The 10424-nt window shown below is 43.5% G+C and overlaps 1 long non-coding RNA gene across 2 annotated transcripts in view; it reads left to right on the forward strand.

Moving 5' to 3' along the window:
• Positions 1–10424, forward strand: part of LOC115072085 — an 18051-nt gene that overhangs the window by 1647 nt on the left and 5980 nt on the right. The window lies entirely within an intron of this gene.

The raw sequence follows: 10424 nt of genomic DNA on the forward strand, positions 1-10424 counted from the left end.
CCTGAGCATGGGTATAAGTTATCAGGTAGATTTCAGTAGTACTGTTTTTTACCCCTACTAACTAACGTGAAGCAAATTTTCATGCTGCTTCTCGAATATAACTCATTTTTATTTGTTGATTTTTTGTTTATTTCATATAGAAAATCCCAAACAAACTAATTAATCTGTGTACCCACATCCCAAATGGCACCCTCCCATTGCCTCACCCCCTCCACCTCCCACTGGAGTCCATATACTCTGTCATCCCTGCTCCTGTCCACTGTGTTGTTGGCGCCCCCAGCTGTTCTGAAGTGCTTGTCCATCCATGGAATCTAGTCAGCCTATCTAGAGTTCCTTGTTTTATTTTTTGGTTTTTTAAAAAATTATTTATTATTTTTGTTTTATGTGTACGAGTGTATTGCCTGCATGTAGGTAAGTGCATCTGTGTTGTGCAGTGCCCTCAGAGATCAGAAGAGGCTGTCGAATCCCCTGGAACTGGAGTTACAGACAGTTCTTAGCTGCCATGTGGGTGCTGGGAATCGAACCCAGGTCTTCAAAAATAACGAGTGTTCTTAACCGCTGAGCCATCTCTCTAGCCCACTAGATTCCTTGTTTTAGGAAGATTAGCTCTTCCTCATCTACCAGTCAGTTGCCAATATTCCTTTAGATAAGATTGGGGTCTGCTGTTTATTTTCCCAGTTCTATGTGGGGTTACTCTCTGGGAGACACTTGGGCCACCTGGCAAAGAACTCAAAGAAAGGTATCTCCTGTCTGGCATTGTTTCTTGTTATGTAGTTTTTAGATATATACATGGACTTAAAGAATTATATTGATCTCTTTAATCTTTGGATATACTTTCCTTCTGGGTGTTTAAGACCATACAGTTGGTCCAGATAAATCAATGTATTTTTACTCTTAAGGTGGATTGAGGATATGTTCCTCAGGGGTCACATGGGCTTGGGAGGAGCCCCTGGCTCCTTTCTTTTACCAGTTCCATCTATGTGAAGATAAGTCAAAGGTCCTTCTTGACCATGGCTGGCTTCATGTGGAAGCATGGAGGAAATGTTTCCTCTATGTTGACCCTCCTCTTTGTAGACTGGACACTGGTTCAAGTCCATTTGGTGGCATCTCCATAGCCTCCTTGATAAAGAGGACAGGTGATTCGACACAGTTAAAGGACATTTTGAGAGATGCTCATAGTCCCCTTGAGGTTAGACAGCCTAGGAGGGCAAGAAGCAAAAACTGTCCTTTATGTCCCTCTGACCAAATTAGTATAGGACTCAAAGTATGCCTGTTAGACATCCAAGAAAGTTAGTTTCACCACCAGTTTGGTACTTTTAATTACCATGTGCTATGTAGATAAAGTTTAGGCAAAGACCAAACATTCTCAGATAAACCTTGCCTAGATATGTATTATAATCCTTGAGCTAGTTGTATGTATAATTTGTCAGTAGGTTGTTCGATTAATATGGTTCCCTCTGGATTTTTTTAAACTAGCTAGGCATTATCTCTCGCATTGTCTAACCCTTCCACCATGATGTCCCCACTTAAAGTGCCCCAATTTTTCCCATTTCTCCCTTAATAATACCCTTCTCCTATGGTCCAGCCTCACTTGGTCTCCTTTCCCTTCATCCCCAAGGTTCCTTGTATAACATCCCCCTTAAAATAACCCTATTTTTATCCATATCTCCCTTATTAACACCTGTTTCCAACTGTTCTCTTTCAGATTCTTTCTTTTCCTTTACCTCCCTTGTTCCTCTTATCCTGGTTCCTGTAGTTATGTCTGGATACATACTCACTTAAAAGGATTTGGTGCTAGGATCCACATATGAGGGAAACATATGTCTTTTGTTTTGTTTTGTTTTGTTTTGTTTTGTTTTTCTGAGTCCGTGTCACTTCACTTAGTATAAGAGAGTCTAGTTCCATCCATTTACCTGCAAATTTCATGATTTCTTCTTTCTTTATGGCTGAGGAAAACTCCATCATATAAATGACCCACATTTTCATTATCCACTTGTCAGTGGAGGGACACTTAGGTTGCTTCTATCTCAGCTATTGTGAAATGAGCAGCAACAAACATGGATGTACAAGCATCTCTGCAATAGGATGAGTTCTTTGGGTATATGCCGAGGAGTGGTATAACTGGGTCAGATGGTAGGTTCATTTTTAGTTTCTAAAGAGATCTCCACACTGCTTTCCATAGGGGTTGAACAAGTCTGCAATCCCACCAGCAGATGAGCATTCCCCTTTCCACACATCCTCTCCAACATTTGGGATCATTTGTTCTCTTGAGCTTAGCCAGTCTGACTGGGGAAAGATGAAGTCTTAAAGTGGTTTTAATGTGAATTTCCCTAATTACTAATGATGTTGAACACTTTTTAAGATGTTTCTTATCCATCTTTCTTCTTTTGAGATCTCTCTGTTCAGCTCCTTAATCCTTTGCACCCAGTACAACCCAATCTCTCAGTCTAGTTCTCTCTGATTTTTGAGTTCATTATATATTCTGGATATTAAACCTCTGTTGGATATGTTGCTGGTGAGGATTTTCTCCCATTCTGTGTGTTTTCTCTTTACTACCTTGGTTGTTTCTTTTGATGTATGTGGGGACCTAAAGGCCCCACCTTGCAGAGGTCCGAGAGGAAGTTACTGGGGCGCAGCCTGACTTGTTTTAAAAGTCTGAAGGATACTTCCGCACTGCTGAGGAGTGTATGATCAGCACGTGATCATCCTTAAGATACACCCTTACGGCGGAGGGAGATTTCCAGATGCCTTTATAAGCTCTGTAACACCTGCAATAAATGAGTCCCTGCTTGACTAGACATTACTCTCCCATTCCAACAGCCAAGGCAACAAGAGTTTAACATTTTATTAATAGAAAAGTATCCTATTAACAGAAAGCGGAAGTTTGGGGTAAGCGAGACCCGAAAGATGGGTAACACAATTAATAAGCCTGAAGACCCAGTGCTTAAAGTGCTGAGAGATATGCTTAAAAGCAGGGGATTGGATCTGTCAGATCCGGTAGCTCAAAAGATTTGGGCAGAGGCTGTTCATTTGGCTCCCTGGCTACTTGGGGCTAATGTTTTTACTGGGGATACATGGAACATGTGGAACGTCTAGTTTGACAAAGGGAGGTTCAATTAGGGGTTGATCCGCCGCTGGAGTTCTACCCTATTATTTCGGCCTTAAAGGCATGCTTTCAGCTCAAGAGCCCTAAGCCTTCAGCGCCACCTCCTGACGAGCCTGCAGAAACCCCGGCATGGGAATCATGGGAAGGGTTTGAGGAAGAATGCAGAAATGTAACAGAAATGGAACCAAAAGTGGCCAAAGTAACAAGCGGCACCTCAGGTATACCCTGGCCAGCTTCAGGGCTTCCTGAAACCCATGAAAACTGTCCCCATTTTCAGGATTCTGGCCCCACTCAGGAGGCTTCTGTGAGGCCACGGGTAGAAGCGTATCCCATTAATGTAAACCCAGGAGGTGTGTGCCCTGACCCCTGGTATCCCTGGGAGACAAAGGATTTGAAGGAATTAAAAAAGGCAGTGGCTGAGGATGGCCTGGGATCACTCTGGGTAGATGCTCTCCTCCAAGGCTTGGCTCATCAGCAGTGTACTACAAAGGGTTGGCTGGACCTCGCCAAAGTAGTCTTTCTTAGCCCTATGTATATTAAATGGTGTGCTCTCTTTAAGGAGGAATGCAGGATACAGGCTGAGAGGAATGCAAGTGCCAATCCACTGGTCCCCATTACTTTTGGGATGTTGACTGGTTCAAGTGACCGTTATGGCACAGGGGAGCAGCAGTCGGGCATTCCAGCCCCATACACAGAACAGGTCAGGATCATAGGATTAAATGCTTGGAGAAAATTGGACGAGGGGCCTACCGAATCCCCCATTCCCATATACAGAACAGGTCAGGGTCATAGGATAAAATGCTTGGAGAAAATTGGATGAGGGGCCTACCGAATCCCCCCTGCAGGAATTAATCAAAAGCCTAGTGAAACCCTCTATGAGTTTATAGACAGAGTGGAGAAGAGCTTAAAATGAAAATTACCCCCAGGTCCATTGATGGAGCAATTCACTAAACTCCTGGTATGGGATGGCATGGATGCTGATCACAAGATAGCCTGTGCTGGCCTTGAGGACAGGTCCATGGAACAATGGATAATTGCTTCTAAGGAGGTGGGAACCCAGAGGGGGCAAACCAAAGCCATGGCTGCTGTCTTACATACGCAAACAGAGGCTCTGACCCATGCCTTAACTCAGGCATTTAATTCACTTAATCTGGGACAGCAGGTAACAACGGGGCCTAGAGGGATAGAAGGTCCATGTTTTGGCTGTGGTCAGACTGACCATATTAAAAGAAATTGCCCTCAGTGAGAGAACCAGCCTAAGCCTGGAGGTGGGGTATCAAAAAGACCCCCATCTATGCCCTGTCCTTGGTGTTGCAAAGGGCTCCATTGGCAAAAGGATTGTAAATCCAGATTTGATATTGAAGGAAATCCTTTAAAGTAAGTGGGGGGCAGCCTCCAGCCCCATTGACACAAGGAGGACTTCCCCATGATCAGCTACATTTGCAATGCCCTGGAGGAGGGATTGGGAGAGGAGAAAAACTTATGGCAAATTGGACAGTCCCTATTATCCCTGGTGTAAGGCCCAAGATGGATCTTGAAATAGGTGGCAGGAGGTTTTGCTGCCTAGTGGACACAGGGGCTGATAGAACCATTCTTAGAAAGGAGGAGGTCCCATCACAATGGCACCTAGTTTCTGGACCCCGAATCCTAGATGTGGGAGGGTGCACCCCATCAGAGGAGACTCGAGAATGGCTCACCTGGCAGGATGCAGATGGAGCTTCAGGGGAGGTGCGATCCCTGGTGGCGGTAGGGTTACCTGCCAACCTCATAGGACAAGATATTTTGGGTGACACACAGGCCTGCATAACCACTGATAACAGGGCCTTTTATGATGAACTTTTGGGCCTTGAAGAGTCTGATAGGCTTCCTGAGTCAGCAACTCAGGTGTTGTCTCGCCATATCAATTACAGGGGGGACCCAAAGAAAGAGCATGGGGTTTACCCCCAATTCTAAGGGCTACTGCCCCTCAGGTTCCAGCTATCCAGTGGTCCCCTGGGGTGCTGGTATGTGTGGAGCAGTGGCCATTGCCTGAGACAAAGCTACAGGCTTTGAAGGAAATTGTGCAGGAACAATTAATGTTCGGCCACATCTGGCCTTCTATAAGTCCATGGAACACACCTGTCTTTGTTATTCAGAAAGCCTCTGGCAAATGGAGAATGTTGCAAGACTTGTGAAAAGTCAATGCTAGAATGACCCTAATGGGTACACCCTTAAGGGGGCTGCTGCCTTGGATCTCTGCCATTCCCTCAGGTTTATTTCTTATAGTTATAGACATTAAAGATTGTTTTTTTCTACCCCTCTACAACCCCAGGATTGTGAAAAATTTGCTTTCCCTGTACCTTCCACCAACTTTAAAATGCCTGATGAGAGGTATGAATGGACTGTTTTACCCCAAGGTATGGCCAATAGCCCAGCATTCTGCCAAAGCTATGTGAAGACCCTTTTGGGGCCTGCTCACTTGCTGCCACATGCCACTGTATATGTTTATATGGATGATATAATCTTGGGAGCTCCAAGCCCCAACAATTAGAAGAGTTATATAAGGTTACTCAGAAATGTCTACAGACAGGCAGACTCCATGTATCCACTGAAAAAACACAGACTATTTCTCCCTTTAAAATTCTGGGAACCACACTATCTTTGGAAGGAGTAAGCCATTTACTATTGCTCCCTTTAAAATTCTGGGAACCACACTCTCTTTGGAAGGAGTAAGTCCTCTAAAACCACAACTGGCTGTCAAGCCCACCATAACCCTGACAGAACTACAAAAATTATTATGAGAAATTAATTGGCTACAAGCCTGGATGCCTATTCTCACTGAGACTTTAAGACCACTATTTCAGTTGCTAGTAGGGAAACAGCCTTCAGAACTAATTCACCTGGCTCCTCAACACCTGGACATCTTACATGAGGTCCAGGATGTCCTGGACTGAGCCTAACTTGCCTGGTACACGCCTAGTAAAGATCTTGAGTTATGGGTACTCTGCGGTAAGACCCTGATGACATCCGTCCTTACGCAGGACAGGAAGCCCCTTCAATGGGTGCATGCCTCTCTGGGAGGCGTACCGTGGGTTTATACACCCACGGTCAATTGGCTGACCTGGTTGAGAACAGACATGATGTATCCCTGAGATATTATGGCATAGACCCTTTTAAAGTGTTATCCCCTATCAGCTTAGGGATTTTGAATGGCTCTGCAGAAATAATAACCAAATGGCCATAGCCTTGGAAGGGTTCCTGGGAAATTTGGACTGTCATTATGGCCCTCATAAATGGGTGACCTTCTTTTGTGCCCTCTGTTGGGATGCTCCCTGGCTCTTTGTCAGGGAGCCCTTAGTAAAAGCCTACAATGTTTTCACTGATGGAGGCAGATTTGGAGCTGCAGTGGTAGTATACCCAGGGGCAGATGAGAAACCAAAAAGATATGTCCACACTTGTGATGGCTTAGCTCAATTCAAGGAACTCAGGGCCATTGCTTTCTGACAGTATTCAGGCTCATACACTCCTTAAAGAGAGAGAAGCCCCTATCTTCTTACAGCATCTTAGGGGGCACCAAGGATTGCCTGGGCTTTTATCCCAAGGCAATGCAGAGGCAGACAAGATGGGTTATTGTGTACAGGTACCGCCTCTGCAACAGCCAGGGGTAAACCCCAGGGGACTCAAGCCCAATCCCTTGTGGCAAACCGATGTCACACACTATGCTCCTTTGGGAAAGCTTAAGTATATTTTTCTGTCCATTGACACATTCTCACATGCCTGTTGGGCTACCTGTCATACAGGAGAGAAGTCTAAACATGCTCACTCTCATTTTCTCCAGTGCTTTGCTACATTGGGACTGCCCCCAAAGAATTAAAACTGATAATGGACCATGTTTTGTGAGTAAAAATTTACAAGATTTCTTTTCACTTTGGGGAATTCAACACAATACAGGAATTCCCTACAATCCCCAAGGTCAAGCCATTGTAGAACGCAACCATCAAAACCTAAAAATTCAATTACAAAAAAAAAGGGGAGACTAAGCCCCCACCAACAGTTGGGTATGGCCTTATGCACTATTAATGTTCTTAATTTTCAAAAAAATCAGTTGGAATCCCGGTTTCAGAAGCATTGGGGACGACAGGAGCAGAGACCTGAGGCACGGGTAAGGTGGAAAGACCCCATTATGGGGCAATGGAGAGGCCCAGATCCATTGTTAACCATGGATCAAGGCTTTGGCTGTGTCTACCCTACAGGAGAGTCAAACCTCATATGGGTGCCTGTGAAAACCTTAAGTGGGTAGGCCAGGATCCAACTGACTAGCATGACGGTCCATGGACAATAGTTCATGAGACAAAATTCCTCTCTTTATTTGTATCCATCTGAGGTGAAGGTCCCAGTTCCTTGGCTTCATTGCCAGTCAGCCTCTTTGACAACTGGCTGATTGGCTAAAAGAAACATGGTCCCAGAATTCAAACCCCATATGGGTGCTTGCAAAAAACCTTATGTGGGTAGGCCAGGATCTGACTGACTAGCATGAAGGTCCATGGACAATAGTTCATGAGAAAAAAATCCTCTGTTTATATCCAACTGAAGTGAAGGACCCAGTTCCTTGACTTCATTGCAGCCTCTTTGACAACTGGTTGATTGGCTAAAAAGTACATGGTCCCAAAAGTATTTCATCTTGTCCTACGCCATGACTTGCTTGGTTTCTCTTGATAATGCCTATATTTAAGTGTCTTTACCAGATAATTCGGTGACAGTGGACCCTTGGAACTTGCAAGGGCCCACCTCCTCACAATTACAGACTCCCCCAGGACCCACTCCAGTTGCCCACCCTTGGCTAACCGAGTTAGGCAGAGACTAAGACTGTCACGGGCTGGCATTACCCACACTGCTGCCCTTAATCATTATGCATTTTTAGCCGAGGATGGGTAAGATGTCCCATGAAAGTACTCCTAAGACAGGACATGCACTTGGCCAGGTGCATGATCCAATGACAGACAAGTCTTGGTCAGAGGTGACACAACCTAAGACAGGCAAAAATGCATAAGATTAGAGGAAGTAGATAGCCATCTCTCCTCAGGGAGCCGTCTATGAGATGGGTAACCCATGAAATAAAGTCAGTCTGGCATTAAAATAAAAATAAAAGGGTTAGATGTGGGGATCTAAAGGCCCCACCTTGCAGAGGTCTGAGAGGAGGTTACTAGGGCATGGCCTGACTTGTTTTAAAAGTCTGAAGGATACTTCCACACTGCTGAGGAGTGCATGATCAGCATGTAACCATCCTTAAGATACATCCATGGGGGGGGCGCGAGGGGAGGTTTCCAGGTGCCTTTATAAGCTCTGTAACATCTGCAATAAATGAGTCCCTGCTTGACTAGGCTCCCATTGCATCTGATTGTCCCCGGTACTGGGCGTGGTGTGGGCTGGTGAACAGCATGCTTACTCATCCCCAATTATCACTGCACGGGGGTCACTGGCTCGAACCCCCCACAGATGTACAGAAGATTTTTAGTTTAACAAGGTCCCATTTGTTGATTCTTGACCTTGTTTCCTGGGCAATTGATGTCTGGTTCAGAAAATCCTTTCCTACACCTATATCTTGTAGGTTTTTGCCAATGTTTTCTTCTGAAAGTTTCAGAGTTTCAGGCATCACATTGAGGTCCTTGATCCATTTGGAATTGACTTTTGTGCAGGGTGAAAGATACGGGTTTAGTTTCATTCTTCTACAGGTGGCGATCCAGTTTTGCCAACACCATTTGCTGAACATGTTCTCTTTTCTCCAGTGAATGTTCATGGCCCCTTTGTCAAATATCAGGTGGCTGAAATTGTATGTACTCATATTTGGGTCTTCAGTTTTCTTCATTGGTCTGCGGGTCTGTTTTTGTACAAGTACCATGTTGTTTTATGACTATAGCCCTGTAATACAGTTTAAAATATGGTATAGTAATCCCCCCAGCATTGCTCTTAGTGCTCAGGGATGCTTTGGATATCAGAGGTCTTTTGTGCTTCCATATGAATCTTAGGATGTTTTTTTTCCAACTCTGTGAAGAATGTCAGGGATTTTGATTGGCATTGCATTGACACTATAAATGGCTTTTGGCAGAATGGCCATTTTCACAATATTAATTTTTCCAATTCATGAGCATGGGAGGTGATCCCATCTTCTGATGTCTTCCTCAATCTCTTTCTTTAAAGATTTAAAGTTTTCATTGTAGATGTCTTTGCTCAGGTTTGGTTTATTCCAAGATATTTGGCGTTTGGGGTTTTTTTTTTAGCTATTGTGAAGGGGAGTGTCTTCATGTACTCTTTCCCTGATTGCTTGTTATTGGTATATAGAAAGGCTACAGAGTTTTGTAGATTAATTTTGTAGCCTACCACTTTACTGAATGAGTTAATAATTTCTAGGAGTTTTCTGGTGGAATTTTTGACATTACTTACATATATCATATCATCTGCAAAAAGGGATAATTTGATCTCTTTGTTTCCAATTAGTACTCCTTTAACTTCCTTCTCTTGTCTTACTGCTCTTGCAAGAGTTTCAAGCACTATGTTAAAAAGGAGTGGAGATACTGGACAGCATTGCTTGGTTCCTGATTTTAATGGAATGCTACCAGTTTTTCTCCATTTAGAATGATATTGGCAGTGGGCTTGTTGTATATGGCTTTAATTATATTGAGGTATGTTCCCTCCAGTCCAATTCCCTCTAGGACTTTGAACATAAATCCAGGCTGAATTTTACCAAAGGCCTTCTTTGCATCTATTGAGATGACCATATGGTTTTTGTGTTTGAGTCCATTTATACGATTTATGATGTTTATTGATTTATGAATATTGAACCATCCCTGCATCTCTGGTGGATGATCTTTTTGATGTGTGTCTGTATGTGGTTTGCAAGTATTTTGTTGAGAATTTCTGCATCTATGTTCATTAAGGATATGGGTGATATAGTTTTCTTTTTGGATAGAATTCTGCTGTAAATCCATCTGGTCCTGGGAGGTTTTATATTACTGTTTCAATTTCCTTATGTGTTATGGGTCTGTTTAAGCTGTTGATTTCTTTTTGGTTTAGTTTTGGTGGTTCCCATGCTTTTGGATAACTGTCCATTTTTTTTTAGGTTTTCAAATTTAGTATTGTATAGGTTTTTTAAACTATTCCCTTTTAATGTTCTGGATCTTTTTGGTGTCTGTTGTGATGTTTCCCCTTTCATCTCTGATTTTGTTGATTTGGAGGTGCTCTTTCTTTCTTTTGGTTAACTGAGCTAGTGGTCTGTCAATCTTGTTCATCTTTTCAAAGAACCAGCTCTTGGATTCGTTGATTCTTTGTATTGTTTTCTTTG

Source organism: Nannospalax galili, unplaced genomic scaffold (assembly GCF_000622305.1).
Source record: "Nannospalax galili isolate Female #2095 unplaced genomic scaffold, S.galili_v1.0 scaffold60, whole genome shotgun sequence".
NCBI lineage: Eukaryota > Metazoa > Chordata > Mammalia > Rodentia > Spalacidae > Nannospalax > Nannospalax galili.